General features: G+C 49.8%; 2 non-coding genes across 2 annotated transcripts; one reads left to right on the forward strand and one right to left on the reverse strand.

Annotated features, from left to right (window-relative positions):
• The first annotated feature begins 6,793 nt into the window (after nucleotides 1-6,793).
• On the forward strand, nucleotides 6,794-6,867 carry TRNAT-AGU (transfer RNA threonine (anticodon AGU)). The gene has a single exon. It is a non-coding gene; the product is annotated as a tRNA-Thr (tRNA).
• A 2,692-nt stretch (nucleotides 6,868-9,559) lies between these two features.
• On the reverse strand, nucleotides 9,560-9,632 carry TRNAF-GAA (transfer RNA phenylalanine (anticodon GAA)). Its single transcript has one exon. It is a non-coding gene; the product is annotated as a tRNA-Phe (tRNA).
• Between the last annotated feature and the right edge of the window lie 13,557 nt (nucleotides 9,633-23,189).

A 23,189-nucleotide genomic window follows, 5' to 3' on the forward strand; every position in this document is an offset into this window, starting at 1 on the left:
TCGCAGAGGCTAGTGAAGATTAGAAGGCGAAAAAAACGCACTCGCAATGAAATGTTCTCTGAGTTCATGCTGTCCTCCCACACTGACAGAGCACAGACGAATGCGTGGAGGCAGACAATGTCAGAGTGCAGGAAAGCACAAAATGACCGGGAGGAGAGGTGGCAGGCTGAAGAGAGGACTGAAGCTGAAAGGTGGTGGCAGCGTGATAAGAGGAGGCAGGATTCAATGCTGAGGCTGCTGGAGGATCAAACTAATATGCTCCAGCGTATGGTTGAGCTGCAGGAAAGGCAGCTGGAGCACAGACCACCGCTACAGCCCCTGTGTAACCAACTGCCCTCCTCCCCAAGTTCCATAGCCTCCTCACCCAGACGCCAAGAATGCAGTGGGGGGGCCTCCGGCCACCCGGCCACTCCACCCCAGAGGATTGCCCAACCAACAGAAGGCTGGCATACAATAAGTTCTAAAGTTTTAAACTTTTAAAGTGCTGTGTGGCCTTATCCTTCCCTCCTCCACCACCCCTCCCAGGCTACCTTGGTAGTTATCCCCCTATTTGTGTGATGAATGAATAAAGAATGCATGAATGTGAAGCAACAATGACTTTATTGCCTCTGCAAGTGGTGATCAAAGGGAGGAGGGGAGGGTGGTTGGCTTACAGGGAAGTAGAGTGAACCAAGGGGTGGGGGGTTTCATCAAGGAGAAACAAACAGAACTTTCACACCGTAGCCTGTCCAGTCATGAAACTGGTTTTCAAAGCTTCTCTGATGCGCACCGCGCCCTCCTGTGCTCTTCTAACTGCCCTGGTGTCTGGCTGTACGTAACCAGCAGCCAGGTAATTTGCCTCAACCTTCCACCCTGCCATAAACATCTCCCCCTTACTCTCACAGATATTGTGGAGCGCACAGCAAGCAGTAATAACAGTGGGAATATTGGTTTCACTGAGGTCTAACTGAGTCAGTAAACTGTGCCAGCGTGCTTTTAAACGTCCAAATGCACATTCTACCACTATTCTGCACTTGCTGAGCCTGTAGTTGAAGAGCTCCTGACTACTGTCCAGGCTGCCTGTGTATGGCTTCATGAGCCATGGCGTTAAGGGGTAGGCTGGGTCCCCAAGGATAACTATAGGCATTTCAACATCCCCAATGGTTATTTTCTGGTCTGGGAAGAAAGTCCCTTGTGGCAGCTGTTGAAACAGACCAGAGTTCCTGAAGATGCGAGCGTCATGCACCTTTCCCGGCCATCCCACGTTGACGTTGGTGAAACGCCCCTTGTGATCCACCAGTGCTTGCAGCACTATTGAAAAGTACCCCTTGCGGTTTATGTACTCGGCGGCTTGGTGCTCCGGTGCCAAGATAGGGATATGGGTTCCGTCTATGGCCCCACCACAGTTAGGAAATCCCACTGCAGCAAAGCCATCCACTATGACCTGCACATTTCCCAGGGTCACTACCCTGATATCAGCAGATCTTTGATTGCTTTGGCTACTTGCATCACAGCAGCCCCCACAGTAGATTTGCCCACTCCAAATTGATTCCCGACTGACCGGTAGCTGTCTGGCATTGCAAGCTTCCAAAGGGCTATTGCCACTCACTTCTCAACTGTGAGGGCTGCTCTCATCTTGGTATTCTTGCGCCTCAGGGCAGGGGAAAGCAAGTCACAAAGTTCCATGAAAGTGCCCTTATGCATGCGAAAGTTTCGCAGCCACTGGGAATCGTCCCAGACCTGCAACACTATGCGGTCCCACCAGCCTCTGCTTGTTTCCTGAGCCCAGAATCGGCGTTCCACCGCATGAACCTGCCCCATTAGTACCATGATGCCCACACTTCCAGGGCCCGTTCTTTGAGAGAAGTCTGTGTCCATGTCCTCATCACTCATGTCACCACATTGACATTGCCTACTCACCCGGTATTGCTTTGCCAGGTTCTGGTGCTGCATATACTGCTGGATAATGCGCATGGTGTTTAATGTGCTCCTAATTGCCAAAGTGATCTGAGCGGGCTCCATGCTTGCCGTGGTATGGCGTCTGCACAGAAAAAAGGAGCTGAACGATTGTCTGCCATTGCCCTGACAGAGGGAGGGGCAACTGACGACATGGCTTACACTGTTGGCTTACAGAGAATTAAAATCAACAAAGGGGGTGGCTTTGCGAGAAACTGAATGGCCCCCTCAAGGACAGAACTCAAAACCTCAAGGATAGAACTCAAAACTGGGCTTGGCAGGCCGTTGATTTCACAGAGGGAAGAAGGGAGGGAGGAGAAAATGAATACAAAACAAATCTGGTCTATTTCTTGTTTTGAGCCACTTCATCTATCTTTATAGATCTTGCTGGCAGCAGACTGCAGTACGACCGCTAGCCATCGTCATCTCCTGGGTGCTCGGCAGAAGACGGTGCAGTATGACGACTAGCCGTCATCTTCTGCTGGCTGGAGGTTAAAAGACAGCGCACTGCCGGTAGGACTCAATCACCACGAGACGAAACAAGGGAAATGACCTGGCTGAGTCACTCCCATGTTTGCCCAGGTGCCCGATTAAAAGAGTACCCAGGACTATGTCGATGACGGCTACCAGTCATGCTGCACTGTCTGCTGCCAAAGGGCAATTAACTGCTGCTGTGTAGCAATGCAGTACCACGTCTGCCAGCACCCAGGAGACATACGGTGACGGTGAGCTGAGCGGGCTCCATGCTTGCTGTGGTATGGCGTCTGCACAGGTAACTCAAGAAAAAAGGCGCAAAACGATTGTCTGCCCTTGCTTTCATGGAGGGAGGGAACAGGGCCCTGACAATATGTATCCAGAACCAACCGCGACAATGTTTTAGACCCATCAGGCACTGGGATTTCTACCCAGAATTCAAATGGGTGGTGGAGACTGCGGGAACTGTGGGATAGCCACCCACAGTGCAACGCTCCAGAAGTTGACGGTTGCCTCAGTACTGTGGACACACTCCACCGACTACATGCACTTAGAGCATTTGTGTGGGGGGACACACAATCAACTGTATAAAAATGCTTTCTAAAAAAATGACTTTTATAAATTTGACCTAATTTCATAGTGTAGACATACCCATAGATGAAAAATGGAGCAGTTAGAAGAAAAGTCCCAGAGACCGGCAATGTGGCTAATCTGGCCAAGGCCCTGTTAATATGTAGGCCTGTTTGTTACCCGGAGATAGAATTTTGTATTTGATTTTTGTTACTCTGATAGCCATACTAATATATGTGACAAAAGAACAAAGAAATTGTATGTTGCTTCTGCCCAGCCAGATGGGTTTGTTGGTATAATGGAAAAGTTAAGTGATAGAGCTAAAGTGTTACTAGGTATGGTGGGAGTGTAATATACGAGCATACGCTGGAAGGCTGCCTGGCTCCTCTCTCAAGCCAAGGTCAAGCAACCAGTTGGGAGGGGCAAGGAGGGGGGATGGGGGGAGGCATAAGACACACTAAAAGCCAAAGAACAGCCTGGCCTTGACCGGTACACAACTTCACTTCTTACCTCCCCCAAAAGACGTGACACTGAGCTCCCAGACTCGCGACCCTCCAAAGTGGAACATGACCATAAATTGTAAGTGGTGGGACCAGGGGCATGCACTGCAGGAATATTTGGGCCTGCTAAGAAAGAGGTAGGGGGAACGGGGACATGGGTAAAGGCTCTGCAGCATTAGAGCTGGGAATAGAACACTGGGAAACAGACTCTGCTGGCATGTGGAGCTATGGACATGCTTGCTTGTGTAACCCTTCTGCCCATCAGAGTGGGCAGCAACAAGGGCCGGGTTCAATATCTAGGGGATCCATTCCAATAACACAATGCAAACCGGCTCGAGCCCCCACCCAGTGACCTGGGACAAATATATACCACCCCCACTGGGCGCCTCCAAGAGGCAATACTTCCCCTCTCGCAAGCACATAGTCTGAGTGTAGCAAAAAGCCTTTTAATAACAGAGAGAAACAATGTGGCATTATGTTGGGGAAACACCACCAACAGGATTCATAACACAACCCATGAGCAAAAAAAAACCACCCCAAGCAAATTGGGGCATGCCCCTTTCCCTCGGGTTCTTGAGTCCCAGCACCCAAACGTCTCTTGAGTCCAGCAATCCACAAATCACCCAAAGTCCAAAAAGTCCAGCCCCAGAGTTCAAAAGTTCATCTGCATAGTGTTACTCCCCAGTCTGGCTAAAATGTGCCTGTGTGGGGGGAAAGGGGTAAGGGGCACCTTACGTGTCCTGAAGCTGACTGCCCCACAGGGCTCTGCTCTGCTCCACCACGACCGACTCCGCTCTGCACCGCTCGCCGTCTCACAAACAGCTCTGCTCAGCTCGCCGTCTCACGAACACACCGCTGTCTCACGACCGGCTCTGCTCTGCACAGCTCGCTGTCTCAAGAATAGCTCTGCTCAGCTCGCCGTCTCACGAACACACGCTGTCTCACAGACGGCTCCACTCTGCACAGCTCGCCGTCTCACAAACAGTTCTGCTCAGCTCGCCATCTCACAAACACACCGCTGCACTCTAGATCTTCCGGCTCCCCACTACTTGACACAGTGCTCAGTGATTTCAGCTCTCAGTGATTTCAGCTCATAGTAGTGGGGGCCTTGGTGCTGGTGCACCTTAAGGCCAAAGTGAATGCAGCACAGTACCTGTAGCAAGACTCTTAATAGACCCAAAATTAGCTCTGACATTCCACAGTGGAGAGAGACAAAGGTGCAATTGGTGCTTCAGGCCCTCACAAAGTGGCCCACACCACCAGGTACTAATACCTGTCTCAAGTCTCTCTCCATTCACACAGTTTTGGAACCCATGACCCTTGTCTAGTGAGTGCTACTTAGTTGATGGTGAGTCCCTCCATCATAGCAAAAGGCCAAGTACAGTTCCAAGCACAGTTCCCATAATCAGGGTAATAACAATTTATTCTTTCTGCCCCAATAACAGAGACACTGGGGATCCCACAGCAGCCGAAGTGACCATTTGGGCAGCTATGGCCTCAGTCTAGGCGGGGTGGGTGTGCCTATGCAAATGAGATCAGCCCCTGAAGTTTTTTTTTCCACAACTTGCCACACCTCACCACCAGATGTCAGGGTGGAGCTCATCCTGACACTGCTTACATTTGAAACTAACCCAATAAACATCACATTGCCTGCACTTCGGATTTCTGGTCTCATGATCTGCCTGCATGACAAGAACCAGGGGAGGGGGTGAAAGGAAAGCTGCCTAGCAGACACCTGCTAAGTAAAGAGGAGATTCAGGATCCAGCACCCAGTGATGCCTGGCTGAAAGTGTCTCCTCTCCCCACAGCTTGGTGATCATTTGAGGAAATGGAGAAGACTGCCTTTGTCTAGCTGTACACTGCTTGCAAAAGAAACAGGTCTTTTTGGTGACAAGTGTTGAAAGGAGGCACTAGACAAATGTGGAGACAAGAAAAATGTCCCCATAACTGAACTTGCATCTGTGGATGTTGAAGCCACAACACAGAGTTCTAAACACTGTATGACCACGGCTGGTGTCAGAAGAGTCTCTACCAAAGCCTTTTCCACCAGCACAGGCCTCTCTATGCACAGAACTCCCGGTAGCTTGGCGTCTGCAGGGAATGGAGAACTCTATTTTGTCTCTTTTGTGGTGAACATCTGCAGTGGCTGTTAAAAGGCCCCTAGATAGTGGTCTTTGGGAACAGCTGGCTGAAGAGCCTTCCTACTAATGAGGAGAGCCTGGCTTGGCCTGCCATTTCTTCCTTGCTGAACCTAGTGTGTCCGTTGGCTCCTTTTTTGTATCTCTTTTCATAAAAAGAAAAGATCTGTCAGCACAATCCTTCTAAGGGGTTGTTCAAGCCAGAGAGAGTCTTCCTTGCAGCTAAATCTTGGTGCCATGGGGCATGCCTCACCACTGTGGCATCTTCTGCTGGCCATCCTGGGAATTAGCTCTCATTCTCCACTGCGCCTTCATCTAGTGGCATCTGGCTGCCATCTGTTCTATCATTAGGACCCATGTCACTCCCAGGACTGCAGTGTCCCCTTATGGACACAGCCCTCCGGCTGTGCCCCACTCATTTCTCTCCCTAGCTTCCAGGGGAGGCAGCTGTTCTCTACCCAGACACTTGTCTCAGTGGCCGGGTGCAGTCCAGTGTCTAGCCATCTGTGTCAGTGGCAACTGAGGCAAAAGGGGTGTGTGTGTGGCAGTCACACAGTGTGGCACCTCCAACCCCTGCTGTCCGTTTCCCTGGACCACTTCCCCACAGCCCTAGTACCTTTCTCTGCCTTTGTATCAGGGCCTCAGTCTGGCAGTAATCAGCCAGGCACTCACTCATAGTCCCCTTACCCAACCAGCACTACTCTGATCAGAGTGACAGACTCTTGCTCTGCTGAGCAGCCCTTTATATATGGGCTGCTCCAGCAAGCCTTCTCCTGATTGGCTCTCCCAATAAGCCCTTTCCTGATTGGCTGGGTTCTGTGCAGCCTCTGCAAGGCTGCCTTAACCTTTCTCCTGCTTGTGTGGGGCAGCCGCCCCACCACACTTGGAAAGTTGCAAATGAGAAGTCTGGAGCTGATGGAAAGGTTACCATGACTCAGAATTGAGCCAAGGTTGCTGCGACTGAAACACCGATCACTAACCACTATATAATCACAGTGGCTGGTGGGAGAAGCACATGTTAGAAGCCCTCTGTCAACTGAGCTGTGGCTTTCTGTGCATAGAGAGCCAGACACCTCAAGGTCTGCAAGTCTTGAGGGAAATGGGGAACATCTTTGGAATTTGCAGGTGTTGTCCTGGACCATCAAATGGAACAGCTGCAAACATTTTCTTGAGGCAGGCACCATGGCTTAGCTGGCTAAAGCACCTGTCTAGTAAACAGGAGATCCTGGGTTCAACTCCCAGTGGTGCCTTGTTGTATGGCTTCTGGTCTCATCTGCTCATATTTTCCTATGTCTTTCTAGGAAACAGAAGAGACCTCCCTTGGTAATCCAAGTAATTGCTAGCTAAGGAAAAGGCTGCTTTGGAGAGAAGCATTGAAAAGAATCAGATCACAAGCCTGGAGTTGATGAAAAGGCTGCCGTGACTGGCATTGGCAAGGCGGTTGCTTTGACTGCAATTGCTGCAACACGAGAGCCTGTGCCACACGTCCTTGTGATTCTCTGGGGATGTCTACACACAGATGTCCTGTCACCTTCCTTTTGATTGTCATTGATGAAAAATGGAGTAGTTAGGAGAAAAGTCCCAGAGAGTGGCACTGTGGATAAGCTGGCCAAGGCACCTGCCAGGTAAAGCGGAGTTTAGAGATGCAGCACCTAGTGATGCCTTGCCAAATGTGTCTGCTCTTCCCACCTTTTGGTCAATCTTTTGAGGAAACAGAGACGAGTGCTTTTTCCTTGCAATGCAAATGCTTGCAAAAGAAACCGGTCATTTTTTTCTGACAAGTATCAGAAGGAGGCACCTAAGAAATGTGGAAACAAGGAAAAGGTCACCGTAACTCAACTTGCATCCATGGCTCTTGAGGCCACAATGCAGAGTACGAAGCACTGTACGACAACAGCTGCTGACAGAAGGGTCTTTTCCAAAGGCATTTTCAATTAGCAGTGTCCTCTCTGTGCGCAGAATTCCTGATAGTTTGATGTCTGCAGGCACTGGAGATCACTATTTTGGCATCTCTCTTTCTCTGTCCCAGTGAACATCCACCGTGGTTGTTGAAAGTGTGTGATGGGATCTCCGGGATGCAACCTGAACAGTGGGACCCCAGAGCCCTGTGTCCCACTGCCTGGACTCCCTCTCACACTGGATGGATGCAAGTTGTTGATCTGGTGGCCAGAATTATTTACAGTTGGGATTTCCCCCCAACAGTACCCCACAGGGGTTCAGGGTCATCTCCAGCACAGGGAACACAGGAAGGCTTAATGCTCGAGCTGCAGCACGTGCTGGGCAGCCTTAAGGCTTGGCTCCCAAAGGCAGGAGAGAAGAAGACTTGGCCCCCAGAGGGGCAGGCTGGGGCTTCCTGGATGCTATTCACTCACAGCCAGCCCCCTGCCCCCACTCCAAAGCCATCAATGGTGCCCCCAAGTTGGCCAGAAAGGAGAAGCGGTTGTCACTGGCACAAGTCCACCCACAGCTTGCAGGCAACTCCCAAGACTGCCACTGCACACAGAGTGATCAGACAGCAAATGTGAAAAATCGGGACAGGTGGTGGGGGGTAATAGGAGCCTATATAAGAACAAGACCCTAAAATTGGGACTGTCCCTATAAAATCGACACATCTGGTCACCCTAACTGCACACCATCTTGGCCAGAAAGGAACCCACTCGGACTCACCATTGCTTCTTTTCCTTCCATCCACAACCCCACTTCTTCTCCTGGGCTGCAAGTAGCCATCTCTGGGCTGCCAAGAGGCAGGCCCAGGATTCTACCTCTCGGCAGCCAACCACCTCAGAAGGGCAGGCGGGGGCTTCCTTGATCCCAGTTGCTCACAGCCAGCCCAACCCCCTTCTCCAAAGCCATCAATCACTCCCCCGGGTCGGCCACAAAGGAGGAGTGGTTCTTGCTGCCCCACGGGTGGCAGGGAGCCTCTCAAGCCCATCATCGCACCCCCAGCTTGGCCAGAAAAGAGCACTGGCACGCGCACACTCAAACTCAGCTTGGCTTGTCTTCCTTTCACCCAGAACCGTCCTTCTTCTCCTGGGCTGCAAGTAGCCATCCCTGGGAAACCAGGAGGCAGGCACAGGATTCTACCTCCCAGCAGCCAACCGCACCACCCCAGGCTTTGGCAGAACGAATGGTGGCGCTCTACTAACCCCACTTAGCTGCACTGAGGCACTTAGCTTCTGCCCTGCCTTCCTCAGCATGACTTTCCTCTTTTGCCCCATTCCTGCCTCACTCCCTCCTTTGGCAAGTCACGCAAAGGAGGGCAGCCGGAAGAGCCAGACTTCATAGGCCAAACTCCAAGGGCAGAGGAGGCCAAGCCACAAGGCTCCAAAAGGTGACTGGCCCAGATCCTCTAGCTTTCCCCGGCTGATGCCGGGGCACTTTCTCAGTGCATTTCACCACCCTCTGTCCTGAGGGGGTTGGGGTTATCGCAGGGACAGGCCAGTGGCAGAAGGAGGAGCACCTTCCTGGACAGCAAGGGAAGCTGGGAAAATAAAGCCACTGTTTCTGAACCAGAGCCCTTTTGCATGTTAGGCAAATGTGATAACCACTACAGTATAGAAACTCCCTCATAATGCTCTGCCCTGCTCCTCAAATTCCATCCACTTGGATGGCACTAGCTCTGACATACCGACGGGCAAACCTGGAGAAAGCGGCATCAGCCCTTCCATGGGTCAGCTGGAAGAGAAGAGGACAGTAGCCAGCACTCAGGAAGTCATCTTTTATGTCGCCCTTTTGACTCCAGCTTGAAAGGGAGCTTCTTTTTCTTCCCCTTGCTCAGAAACAGCAAGAGAAGAAAGAAAGCTCAGGTGGGCCAACAGGGTGCAGAAGCCCACGCTGTCTTTTCCTGCAGCGGAGCCCAAAATTAGGGACTTGTGTCGGGTAAAGGCGCCGCTGCACTTCCAGAAAACAGCCCACCCCTGCACAAAGAGGGATGAAAGAGCACGCTGAAGCCTGGGATCGAACCAGGGACCTCTAGATCTTCACTCTAACACTCTCCCAGCTGAGCTACTTCAGCAACTGTGAGGGTCACTTTTGGCCTGCTGCTTCTCACCTTGAAGCTTATTCTCAATAAAACATAGCTCCGATGGACAATGGCCAATACAAGACTGACATCTTTTGCTATTTTATCACTTGAAAATGTCAGTGGCCAGTCTTTGTATCTCTCTGTGCTACGCTTCAGTTCATGAGGGGAAAGGCGAGATAAGCGACCTTTGAACTAAAGGACTCGGGTTAACAGTCTAACGCTGTCTCTTACTGTAACTCTAGTTAATACTGGTCCACTCTGTGTTGGTGGCCGTTCAATTTCTAGATGTTAGTACATTTCAGTTACTGTTAAAATTAAAAAGTTTCTATATGCTTAAAAGAAATGATTTTTTTTATTTGCTTCTATATGGGATGAATAGATACAGATTTACAGATCCTAGCCTGCAAATATATTGTCTTATATGATACAGAAAATCATACATACAAATTGTGCATCAAAACCATGAAATGAGCTACAAATGCAATAAAAAATAAGGTATTCAATGGTTTTAATATATGGAGCTGGGGCGGGGGGGAGATGGACATAGGGGGGCACCGAAGATGCTTCTCGCCTGGGGTGCCATTTGGTCTAGAGGAGGCCCTGTCAGGGAAAGCAGGAGTTAGTTTCCCAGGCCTATTTTCAGGATGTAGTCTGTGGGCACCCTGCTCTGTGGGAGGGATCCCAGGAGCCCAGACTCAGGGCTGGAACAGGCCCCTGATTTAGGGGTGGCTGCATGGTTTACAGCGCTCTGATGTCTCAGACAATCTGCAAAAAGAAAAGGAGGACTTGTGGCACCTTAGAGACTAACAAATTTATTTGAGCATGAATGCATCCGATGAGCTCACAAAAGCTTATGCTCAAATAAATTTGTTAGTCTCTAAGGTGCCACAAGTCCTCCTTTTCTTTTTGCGAACACAGACAATCTGTCTCTCCCAAAGCCTTGGATCTGCGTCCCCAGAAGGCTCCTGCACCGCCTCCTCTCCCTTCACATTCAATAGAGAGGAGCAGCATCAATGGTTAGGGATGAACCATCGGGCACTACGTGGGTGGCAGAGACTTCAGGAGCAAACCCAGCACCCATAGCGGAGCGGGAATATAAGGCTTTTTCTCTTTACGTGCTATAGCTCAGAGAGCTCTTTTAAATGTCTCCCCTCCCACAACCTGGGAAAGGGGAAGGATTCTCTGGTTCTGGCTTGATTTGAATGAGGATCATGGACCCTAGAACCATTCACTGCCCTTTCCTAGAGAAACCTGTGATACACAGAATGGGGTTGAGATAAATGCTTACTGGAGTCAAGAATTGCTCTCCTGGAATACCAGCAGTATTGGGCAGCTGGAAATCCCACAAAAGGAGCTGAAGCATTGGTGGTTCAGTAATAGATGTCCTAGGTACTGCATGGGAGGTCTAGGTTTGTTTTCTGGACAATAGCCGTCTGAGTTTTATTGCCTTTATTTGGTTTGTTCTCTTATTCTCCTTTTAAAAGCCCTTGAGCATTTTGACGGGAAAAATGTTTGTACAGGGAAAGGAAAAGTAAGAAAAGTTCAAAATCTGCGTTGGAGTAAGGGGGCCTCTGTGGGCCAGGGCAGGGGTGGAGATTTTCATGGGAAGAGGTTTAAGGGATAAATGAGAGGCTTTTTCTGGAACATGGGGAGATGTTTTGCCGTTTAATTTTTCCAAAGGGAAACCTCCCCACGTTCTCTGTGCTGCTGTGATGAAGTGGGAATTTTCTGGGTGTTTTGTATACATATTGTGTAGGATTACCATACATCCGTATTTTCCTGGACATGTCCGGCTTTTTGGTTCTTAAATCGCCACCCGGGAGGAATTTTTAAATATCTAAAAAAGTCTGGGATTTTGCCACATCGATCAGGATGCCCTTTGTCCTGATATTGGGGATTGCTCACCATGCGCATCAAAGTCCTGGGCCAGGTGGTGCTTCCTGGGGCAGCTACCAGCACCTGCCTGCTGGCAGGAGCCTGCAGTGTGGGTGACCCCTAGGCACAGAGGAAGAGGGGGTCTCCACGTGCTGCACCAGCTCCCTCCTGCCCAATCAGAGCTGCGGAGGTAGGGCTTGCAGGCGCCGGCAGGGGCAGAAAGCCCTCCACTCCCTCCTGACCCGACCCGAGGAGCCAGAGGGACCTGCAGCAGGAGGGGTGAGTAGGCGAGTGGGGGTGGTGAAGAAGCGAGCAGTGAGGGAGCCAGCAGCGGGTGGGGTCCAATGGGGCAGGGAAGGGGTGGAGTTGGGGTGGGGCAGGGGTGGAGGGGTGTGAGCAAATCCCCCCCCCCCCCGTGGAGTGTTCTCTTTTTTGAATGTTCAAATATGGTAACCCTAATATTGAGTATACCTCAGTTTCCCCTAATTGTTGCACGAATATCTAGGTCAGAGGTCCAAAATGTGGGGTGGACCCCGCTAGGTGGGATGGAGTAACATTCACTGGATTGCAACTGGGGCCTGGGCCAGCCCCCACAGCAGGTGGGGAGGGAGCACCACCCAGCTCCACTCCTGGCCCCAGCCCCAGCTGCTGGCCCTGGCTGCCGGCACTGCTCCCAGGGCTCCACTCCCAGCCCTTCTCCTGGGGCTCCGCTCCTGGTCTCGGCCCCCACCCCCAACTCTGGCCCGCCCCTTACCCCGTCCGTGTCCCTTCCCCCATAGCTGTGGCCCCACTCCCAGCCGTGGATCAGGGTGGGCATGGACAAGGGTAAGGGTGGAGTGACACTCAAAAAAGTTTTCAGACCACTGATCTAGGTGGTGGGACAAGGGTGTTTAATCTTTGCGGAGACCCCTAAAGGGCAGGTGTGGCTGCTGTCTAGCTGCTTGGGCCCACACAATGGCCACAAATTCTGTATCCAGGTCATACCTGCCGCAAGCAGCCAGCTGGCTGGGATGAGTTGGAGAACAAAGAAAGAGGTGGAGGCCAGGTGACCAGTTTGCCTGGGAAACAGAATGAAGGACAGAAGAGGGGCAAAAGGCATGGCTGAGGTTCGGCTGTTGGAAGCAAGGAGTCTGCTGTTTTTGAGACTCGAGGGGAGAGCCCAGGCTCTGAGTTCTGGGTCTCCTCAAGATGGACTTTGCTGAATCTTCCGGCTTCCTGTGCTAGCAAAGAACTTTCCCATGATTTATTCCAGACCACTAATAAAAGCTTCTGTTTTACAACGCTGGCTGACAGCCACTGGTGATTGTGGAAGTTGGGGTTGCATGACTCCCCTTCGGGGGTGGGGGGGGAGTGTAAGGCTTTCCCAGGTGTCCTACTAAGATGACTCACCACAGGAAGCTCTTGGTGTGGAACAGGGGTGCTGAAAGATCCAAGGTCAGTCCCAAGAGGTGCTGAAGCCAAGGAGGCTTCCCCAGTAAGAGCATGCCCTGGGGGGTGTCACACTGACGAGGACTCTGCCCGGGGTTGATTCCGAGCTGTTCCAGAGCACTGAGCCTGTGTGCCCGTGACAGCCCCCCAGCATGTGACCTGCAGGCTCCACTCTGGCAAAGCTCCCTGTAAATCAGAGACAAACTCCCCAATTCTCCCAGTTAATCGCCCCTTGCATAGAACCCAGAGCAACCCCTGCCTAGGTGGGTCTCCTGAGTATTGAGGCGACTATCCCTACTTCTCATCTGGGGGACTACAGATTGATTCCCTGATGAGAAAGCTGTGATTTTGACACCAGGTGTATATCTACAGTTCAATTAAAACCCACAGCTGGCCTAGTGCAGCTGACTCAGACTTGCCAGGCTTAGGGTCCAGGGGTATGCTCATGCTGGAGCCCGGCTACTGGGATCCTCCCCGCTTGCTAGGTTCAGTGGCCTATATACTGAAGATGAGTTATAAATGAGGAATGTACACTGGGTGCTGTCACTGGACAGACACTTCCTAGCAGGAGACCCACCCAGTTAATGTGATATACTCTAAAAAATATCTCATGACAGAAAGGCAGCCTGGGGCTCTGTATGTATCGTCTCGCAATGACTCCAGATTCAACATGCTCAGGTTAGAAAGAAAGATTATTTTTTATTGCGAGCCTGGAAATAGCCTCCGGTGTGAAAGTCAGAGCTGGATTATTTCCAGCTCATGCACCCTTATCACTAATGAAGGAGTAAAGCAATGTACAAACCGATGAAGCCATAATATGTCATTTGCATCCTCAACCCTTGTCCCTGTGACAGGATCTCAAGGACAGACAGAATTGTTACTCAGGGTCAGGAGGAGAGAGGAAAGCACTTTCCCCCATGTATTTCCCCAGTCTGGTGTGCAAGGCAGCAGAGATGCTTTAGGCCTTTTAGGGCATTTTCTGTCACTGTTTTTTTCCATGTTGGTGTGGGAGGAAAGACTTAAACCTGCCAACTCTGTGAACCTGTGAATGTTAAACGACCAAGTGATGAGTTAACAATAATGCTGTTGCACAAGATTTGATCGGAACGAGAAAACAGAAAGCCCTTGAAGTTGAACTCTTGGGTGAATAGAATGAGCTGATTGATATTCAGCCTTGGAAGGCAATAGATTGTTGCATCAGTCACAGCAGCCTGGGTTGGTTGGTTGGTTTGTTTTCCCTGGTAAATTGCCGAGGGTTCAGAGAAGAGCCACAGGGATGATTAAATGCTTGAGCAGGGAGAGAAGTTTAAAAACAAAACAAACCTTTCCTGCTCCTGCCGGCTGTGGCTGCTGAGGACATTTTCCTTCTCTCCTCCTGGGTCTCTCTTCTGCCAGATTCTCAGCCAGCGCGGCCGCCCTGCAGACGAGGGCAGAGCAGTTTGGTGAGAGGCTGCCGGACTCACCACATAAGAGCATGGCTGCTGTAGCAGCTTGACTGATCATGGGCCACGTCCTGCAGCCCTGGCAGCCCAGGATAACCTCCCACTGAGGGCCATGGGAATTTAGCCTTTGGAACTAGCTACTGGTACCTGAGGTCTCAGCTATGAATTAAACTGGTGGCTGTCAAGGTTCCTCCCCCACTCTGAACTCTAGGGTACAGATGTGGGGACCTGCATAAAAAACCTCCTAAGCTTATCTTTACCAGCTTAGGTCAAAACTTCCCCAAGGTACAAAGTATTCCACCCTTTTGTCCTTGGATTGGCCGCTATCACCACCAAACAAATACTGGTTACTGGGGAAGAGCTGTTTGGACACGTCTTTCCCCCCAAAATACTTCCCAAAACCTTGCACCCCACTTTGTGGACAAGGTTTGGTAAAAAGCCTCACCAATTTGCCTAGGTGACTACAGACCCAGACCCTTGGATCTTAAGAACAATGAACAATCCTCCCAACACTTGCACCCCCCCTTTCCAGGGAAATGTTGGATAAAAAGCCTCACCAATTTGCATAGGTGACCACAGACCCAAACCCTTGGATCTGAGAACAATGAAAAAAGCATTCAGTTTTCTTACAAGAAGACTTTTAATAGAAATAGAAGTAAATAGAAATAAAGAAATCCCCCCTGTAAAATCAGGATGGTAGATACCTTACAGAGTAATTAGATTCAAAACATAGAGAACCCCTCTAGGCAAAACCTTAAGTTACAAAAAAGATACACAGACAGAAATAGTTATTCTATTCAGCACAATTCTTTTCTCAGCCATTTAAAGAAATCATAATCTAACATGTACCTAGCTAGATTACTTACTAAAAGTTCTAAGACTCCATTCCTGGTCTATCCCCGGCAAAGACAGAATATAGACAGACCCACAGACCCTTTGTTTTTCTCCCTCCTCCCAGCTTTTGAAAGTATCTTGTCTCCTCATTGGTCATTTTGGTCAGGTGCCAGCGAGGTTACCTTTAGCTTCTTAACCCTTTACAGGTGAGAGGAGTTTCCCTCTGGCCAGGAGGGATTTTAAAGGGGTTTACCCTTCCCTTTATATTTATGACAGTGGCACACACAGCTTCATCCAAAGAAGTGAAGGATGTAAGTGAAAGAGCAAAGCTGGCCCTCTGGGGAGCTCCTGCAGTCCCATAGCCACAGCTGGAAGGGAGAAGAGGAAAAACTCCCTGAAGTGCTCAAAGCAGCACCGAGAAAAGGAAGTTTGTCATGAGATCAGTAGCAATAAATATGAAATGAAAGAGTACTTTCTCCTCTGTGATGCCATGTTTGAATTGTGTTACTTTACTATGAGATAAAGTATTAAAATATGCTTCTCTAATTTCAGGATGGGTCTGTAACCATAATCGGTCTCTGTGGGAAGTCAAAGTCTCAGAATCAATGTGTAAGCACATGGTTCTACCACATGAGTTCCCCCAAACAGATTCCTTGGGTCGCAGAGTAGTAAGGTCTTCTTTTCTCTGTACTAGTTGCCAGAGAGGGATACAATCCATGCGGTCAGGAAACTAGAGGCAGGAAAGTCAACTTGCAGAGATACTTATTAGTGCTGCCCACTCATGGGGAAGCACATCAGGGGTCTGTGGCCTGCCTCTAACCCTGCCTTTCCTGAGGATGCAGAGAATTCTGTTGCAGATCCCAAAGCTTCCTCAGAGATCATAGGAAGCCAGGCTGTGAATGGACTCTCACATTCCCTTCCCTAGCAGCACAGAAAAAGTTCTTTTCACACATAGCAAGGGTCATCTCCTGAGACAGTCCCATGCACATGAATGCTGCAGTCACAAAGTCCAGGAATGTTGTGCATTCATAGGGGCCTTGGAAATAGAAGAGGATGTAAGCTACAATGTTTCTCCGGTGTACGTGGGGAAGAGGCAATGACTCCACTCCCCTTGCTGATTTCCAGCATAGAGTGCAAGAGAAGTGTAGGGGCAGGGATGGTGCAGAATTAAGAGGACAATAGACAGCCACTCATAGCAGGATCCCTCGATTCACTCCAACAGTTGCCTGCCTTTTCCTGTGTAAACCCTACACCTGAGTTTCCTATGATTCACCATGTTCCCCTGCTACAAAGCTGCATCTGACTCGTCCCCAGCTCTCCTGCTGATCTGGAATGAGGGAGAGAAAGAATAAGGTCATGCATCCCTATCTTTTGGCTGCGGGTAATTTCCTCAGTCATGTGTTTCCCCCGCTCCACGAGTGCTGCTGAGACCAAACACGACGGCCTTCCACGTCTTGTGGGGCAAGGATGTCCCTACCTAGTCCGGGGAAATGTGGCTTTTCTGCCGGTATTGGAACGGGGTTTGGGCCTGTTGGGCTTTGAAGCTTTTCACAGCTCTCCTACTGTGTTTTTTCATTTTCAGCAGGTGGCTGAGCTGGATTGCAGGTCAGGTCCGAGGGGAATGGCAGGGCAACCACAAAGAATGCAATCGACTCTTTGGATCATGGGACACACTGCGCCTAATCGATGCCATAGCATTGTATCCCCTTTGACAGAGCGGCTGTGAGGAGCACCTTCAGCGACGAAGGCAGTCCCCCGCAGCAGTGCCTAACCGGGTTTCTGTGGCCGTTAAATGGCTGGCCGTAGTGGAAAAACACCCTGATTCAGCAGCAGAGCGGAGGCGGGCGTGGGCTGGGCTCTGGGACCTGGATGAGCCTTGATTCTGTCCTGCTGGTCTCTTAATTAGGGCAGGGAAAGAGTTTTACTGCGGCAAGTGGGAGAAGTTGTGTTTTCTGTTCAGGCTTTGGTATCTGTTCCTCCAGGTTTCTCATAAGCACACAGGGACCTTAGTGGGTGCTCTCAATGCTGGATTGGCCCAGATACCATAATGTGATGTGAATTGCATTTTCCTTTCTTTTTTTTTGGTAGTATTTCCAATGGCATTTGTGTTGTTGGGAGATGTTAGGGTTAAGCTGCTGGTGTGCTAACATGGCATTAGGGAAGAAAGACACAGACAAGCAGTATTTCTCCATGTGATAAACAAGTTGCCATTCTTTTCCCTTCCCCGTTGCTTGCTGAGAATTGATAAGCATTGCAGCTGCATGAAAAATGCAGTTGTCTAAAGAATCTGCTTTGTGTAAAAGAAGTGTCATTTCCCCCTCGCTTCCTTTCCCAGCTACACAAGCGAGCCCTGGGTCCTCCCTTCCTCCCTCCCCTGAGAACTTCTGATTAAGGGAACTTGTAGCAACAAATTACTGCTAAGAAATGTATTTTCAAGGTAAAAATGCCTGTATAATATGCATAATTCTGTGTACAATAAATAGGGGTGGGTATCCTAAGAGTATGGGTGTTTCTATTACTTAATAAGGGGTTTGGGGGTGTTATAACAAATGTAGGTGTTTGCATACTATCTTAAATAGAAAAAAGTGTGCTGTAACTCACCCAGTGCTTCCTCGAGATTCGGGTCGAGGGGAAAGAGTATCGCAATAAAGAAGCCTGTCCTCAAATCCGCCTCTGGGTCAACCTGCTCCTTTCTTCTAAAATGTGTCTGTGATTTCGTTTTGCTTTGTATAACCGTGTTTTCTCCTGGGTCCAATATTTAACTAAAAAAAGAAGGTTTCAGGGTGGAGGAGGAGGTGGCTTGGGCTAGGGCTGCTAAGAGAGAGAGAGAGAGTAGCATGTTTTCTTTATTGTTTCCTGCCCTCTTTTTCTAGACTAGTTTCTCTTCTGCACCAAACTTGCCTCTTTACTATGTGAGCCTGGTTTAGCTCAGTTGGTAGAATATCAGACTTTTAATCTGCAAGTCCAGGGTTCAAATCCTTGCGCAGGTAGAGAGAATCTTCCCCCCTATGGTATCCCCCAAGGACTTATCATAGAATATCAGGGTTGGAAGGGACCAATCCCCAATTTTTGCCCCCGATCCCTAAATGCCCCCTCAAGGATTGAACTCACAACCCTGGGTTTAGCAGGCCAATGCTCAAACCACTGAGCTATCCCTCCCTGAGACATCAGGAGACATCTCCTCAGGACCCAACTTGACATCATTTTTTTCTTTTCAGGACGTGACCTTTCCTACGAAGGGCCATTTCTTACCTTGGACTGAAGGGGCAACTTCCTCACATGCCCACTGGCCTCACAATCTGGAGGAAGAAAGGCCTCTGGGCCTACAGCAAACTGCTGCCTGCCGACTTGTTGAGCAAATGCAGGGCTGGCCAGAGAGGCCATAGAAAGAGTAGTTCCCCAAATCTAAATATCCCTAAATTGCGGCTCTATTAAATCATTAATTGCACATTCCTCATCTGTGAAAGGGTTGAAAGAAACTTAGCTATTGGATATAATTTATTCATTGAGACCTTTTAAGCTTCTGCTTATAATAGTCTCAATAAGGTCTATATCGGTGTTACAGTGAGGTGACAGCTTTAATTGGCTCTGCGGTTGTGCCTTAAAAAGTAAACAATAATTTGATTTTAGTATTGAAATATTCAGTTAGCTCAATCTGGATTGCACTGGTTGGTTTCAATTCTCTGTTTTAGGATTTATAAGGGTGGATTTTCTGCTCTACTTATCTCATTATTTGCCTAAGCTGCTGACCTGGTTTCAATGTGATATCATTAATTCGTTGATTTGACCCAAACGTGAGAACAGAATTGTTTCACCCTTCGTTAGCTGAGTGGTGTTTATAGTGGTTTTGCCTTAGTGAGCTGTATTGGTGATTGTATTGGTTCATTTTAATAAACTGTACAAAAGGGATATAGAGTCAAAATTCTTTCAGTGAGCACCATGGGCTGGAACCATAGCAAATCTGGGTGGAGATCAGCCTCTCCACAGCAGAGCCCCATCGGCTCCCTCTCAATTTAACCTCTGAGTCTCACCGGGAAGCAGTTGAGGTGGGCATCAATCTAAGGGCCAGCTGAATCCAGTAGCACTCATGGCAGTACAAGGGAAAATAAACACCCCCATGCAGGCTTTTTGGAAGAGTGTGTGTGTGAGAGGGTGTGGCTGCAGGAGGGATCACTGAATGGACTGGTGTCTATGAGTGGGTGGAACTTGCTAGGCATTTACTGTCCTATTCAGTCATAACCAGAGCCCTCATTGGACTCACCCTGGTGAGGGCCAGCTGAGGTTCTGGATCTTGTTTGAAGGGATCTAAAGGGAAGGGAAAAGCTCCTCCCCTTGATGGTCTGAGAATTCAGGCCCCAACGCTGAGCTTCACCCAAGCTTCCCAGCAAGTGGCTACACACAAACACCTGCTGCCTGGGAAAGGCATGGAGTACCCCCAGGCACTGCAGATACATGCTCCTTCAGCACCACAGCTCTCACATGCCTCCCGCTACAGGAACTAGCCCCAACAGCTGCAGCAATAACTAGATGTGGGGGCGGTCTGAGCCTGGGCCTACAATCTGCTCCCTCCAAGAAAAGCAGGCCCTGGGTGAGCAGCAAACACTGAAGGTGGATTTCTTTCCGGCTCTGCGTAGAGCGCGCTTTGCACTGCTGCAGGAGAGAGCCCTCGAGGAGCAAAAGTGCCAAACACACCACACATCATGCCTCAGAAAGGAAACCCAAGTCAGCAAATTCACTTAAAGATGGAGGCAGAGACATGGCTCCTGCTTCCATCCACAGTGACTGCAGTTATCTAAGAGACACAACAACCCCCCAGTGCTTTTCATAAGAGCACAAAGTCTTTTTGCCTCCAGGTTGCAAGGCCAGTGGGGAAGGCCCAAAGTTGCCCCTCGTGGAGCCAGGAGTCCCCACACCTGCTGGGTAAAAAAAAAAGCACCAGAAAGTGGTCCATAGTCTCAAGTGGCGCCAGAGCCTGACACAGCGCCCCTGGGCAGCCTTTGCTTTGCACATGCCAGCCATGCACATTTGCAAATACTTTAAAGCTCCTGTCAGTAAGTTCTGGGGACAGTTGCTCACCTTCATAGAAAGCTCCCTAAAATTGGCCTGTTTCTCCCAGTGGTACATCGAATCTCTGTTCGGACCGAGATGAAGCGGGGGCCTCACTGCTGTGGCTGTCGCTGCCATGAGAGAAGCCACTGTTGTGGATGAAGCCATCCTGCAAGCACCTTCCACCTAGCCGTCCACTGAAAAGCCCGTAGGAGGTAAGGTGGGAGTGGATGAACACTAGAGAGAGAGGGAGGCCCTCCTAATCGCCTCCCACTTCTGCCACCATCGACCACCCCGTACCTGGGGCTGCATCCAATGGGCTCGAAAAAAATACAACCAGATCCGAAGAGTCAGTTGCATTCTTTGTGGTTGCCTCGCCATTCCCCTCGGACCTGCCCTGCCCTGCCCTCCAGCTCAGCCACCCACTGAAAACTGAAAAACAAAAAAGTAGAGCAATAAAAGGCCTCAAAGCCCAACAGGCCGTACCCCCCTTCTAATACGGCAGAAAGGCCACACTTCTCCTGACTAGCTAGGGACATCCTATTGCCCCACAAGAAGTGGAAGGCCATCGTGTTTGGTCTCAGCAGCACTCGTGGAGCAGGAGGAAATACATGGCTGAGGAAATTCCCCGCTGCCAAAAGATAGGTCTTGAGCATGACAACCTTGTAGGCTAATGACAAGGTCCACTTACACCACCAGCTGAGCCATTCCTCACAGGCCAGCAGCTGCTTCTCCCAGTTCGTGTTCCCCACCTCGTCCCCGACCGAATGCTAGAAGGCCCAGCTCATCAACCTGCCCACTCTTGCAGCCCTCCTCTTCTGCCCTGACTGATAGGGAGGAGTATTAAGCCTCCCTCCCTGAGGCCAGCCCTTCAGCATTCCTGGGGAACACCAATGCCGCCCAAGTGACTTTGGGCCAGTAGGTCAACCAATAGGGCTACCTCCTAGGCCAGGCTTGCAGCCCAGCTTCAGGACTGAGAGGAAATGCAGATCACATCCCTATCTACAGGACTCCAGGCATGACCAGCCTTCTGGATCAAACATCCCCTCTTGTGCTCAAGTCACAACAGCTAGTGGGCAAAGAACAGACTCCCATGTAATTTGAGAGAGCAAGATGAAGCTTTGGAAACCCCAGTAGGGTTAGCTGGCAACCAAAGGGACCCAAGGTGACTTGAACGTGGATTGTAGGATTCAAAGCCCTGAGTGCTGGCCCTTAAAACATGGGACCAGCAGGGGACCCCTCAAACTCTATTGACTTCTGGCAGGGAGGACTCTATGGGGACAATTTTTTCTGGCAAGGAGGACCCTGTGAGAACATGCCTCTCTGGCCAGCCCTGCATTTCCTCAACAAGTCAACATGCAGCGGTTTGCTGCAGACCCAGGGGCCTTTCTTCCTCCAGACTGCAAGTCCAGTGGGCATGTGAGGAAGTCGCCCCTTCAGTCCCAGGCAGTAAAGGGCCCTTCCCAGGAAAGGCCAAGTCCTGAAAAGGAAAGAGTGCAGTCAAGGAGTGTCCTCAAGAGATGGCTTCTGAAGTTCTTGGGGGACATCACAGGGGGAAAGTGGTCCTCAGGTTGACCTGGGACTTGAAGCCTGGACCCTCAGATTAAAAGTCTGAGTCAGCTTTACCAACTGAGCTAGCCAGGCTCACATTCAAAAAAGGCAACTTTGGGTCAAGAGAAAGAGGGCTGGAAACAATACAGAAAACCTGTTACTCTCGCTCTCTTAGCAGTCCTAGCCCCAGCCTGCTCCTCCATCCTGTGCCCTGAGTCCTTATTCTTTTTTAGTTAAATATCAAATCCAGGAGAAAATATAGTTATACACAGCAAAACGAAATCACAAACAGAAATGTCATTGGAAATACAAAAATAAAAGGAAAATGCAATCCCCATCACTTTATCGTATCTGGGCCATTCCTGTACCGAGAGCACCCACTAAGGTCCCTGTGTGCTTACGAGAAACCTGGAGGAATTCATACCAAAACCTGAACATGAAACTCAACTGCTCCCAGGTGCCGCAGTGAAACCCTTTCCCTGCTGTGACATTGCACTCCATGTGATTTTATGAAAGTATGCTAATGAGTGTGAATATAATGTAATTAGAATATGCTTCACGCAAAAGGTCTCTTGTAAGGTATCGTTACAAAGCTTATAATCTACTGTGTGTTTTCATCCTATCATTCTTGTATCTGAAACTAGAAATATGAACTATAACTCTGAGGTCCTGTTGTAATTATGCAAAGCGTGGGCCATTAATGGTGGTTTGGAATCTTGATGGCTCCCATTGACCAGGACAATTGAGTGTAGATGGCTCTGTCTACTTGCAAGCCTTCGTGTGAGTCAGGATGGGAAGAACGAAGGCTTGGGGTCTCACAGGACAATCTGGGGCTTTTCCCCAGGAGAAAGACAAAAGATTCCTGCCTTGGGCCTAAGTTATATAAGGGGGTGGAACAGAACAAAGGGGGCGGAACAGAACAAAGGGGGCTGGAGTCATGAGAAATCCCCTAGCTATCACCTGAGCTGGAACAAGGACTATACCAGGGGGAAAGATTAGGGCCAAGACAAGAAATTAGTCTGTGAAAGAAGTTTATTGGAAGATCTCTGACGGTGAATAACGTAGCTGAAGTCGACGTACTTAGATCGACTTACCAGGGTGTCTTCACCATGGTGAGTCGACTGCTGCCACTCCCCCGTTGACTCTGCCTGCACCTCTCGCCGAGCTGGAGTACAGGACTTGAGCGCTCGGGGGTCGATTTACCGCGTCTAGACAAGATGCGATAAATCGACCCCCACTGGATCGATCGCTGCCCACCGATCCAGCGGGTTGTGTAGACATACCCATAGAAAAGTGTGTTAGATGGATGGGAGGGCGTCTAGAAACCACTCTCCTATACTTTCTTTTCTCTGATTGCCTTTAGAAAAACAGT

Source organism: Natator depressus, chromosome 28 (assembly GCF_965152275.1).
Source record: "Natator depressus isolate rNatDep1 chromosome 28, rNatDep2.hap1, whole genome shotgun sequence".
NCBI lineage: Eukaryota > Metazoa > Chordata > Testudines > Cheloniidae > Natator > Natator depressus.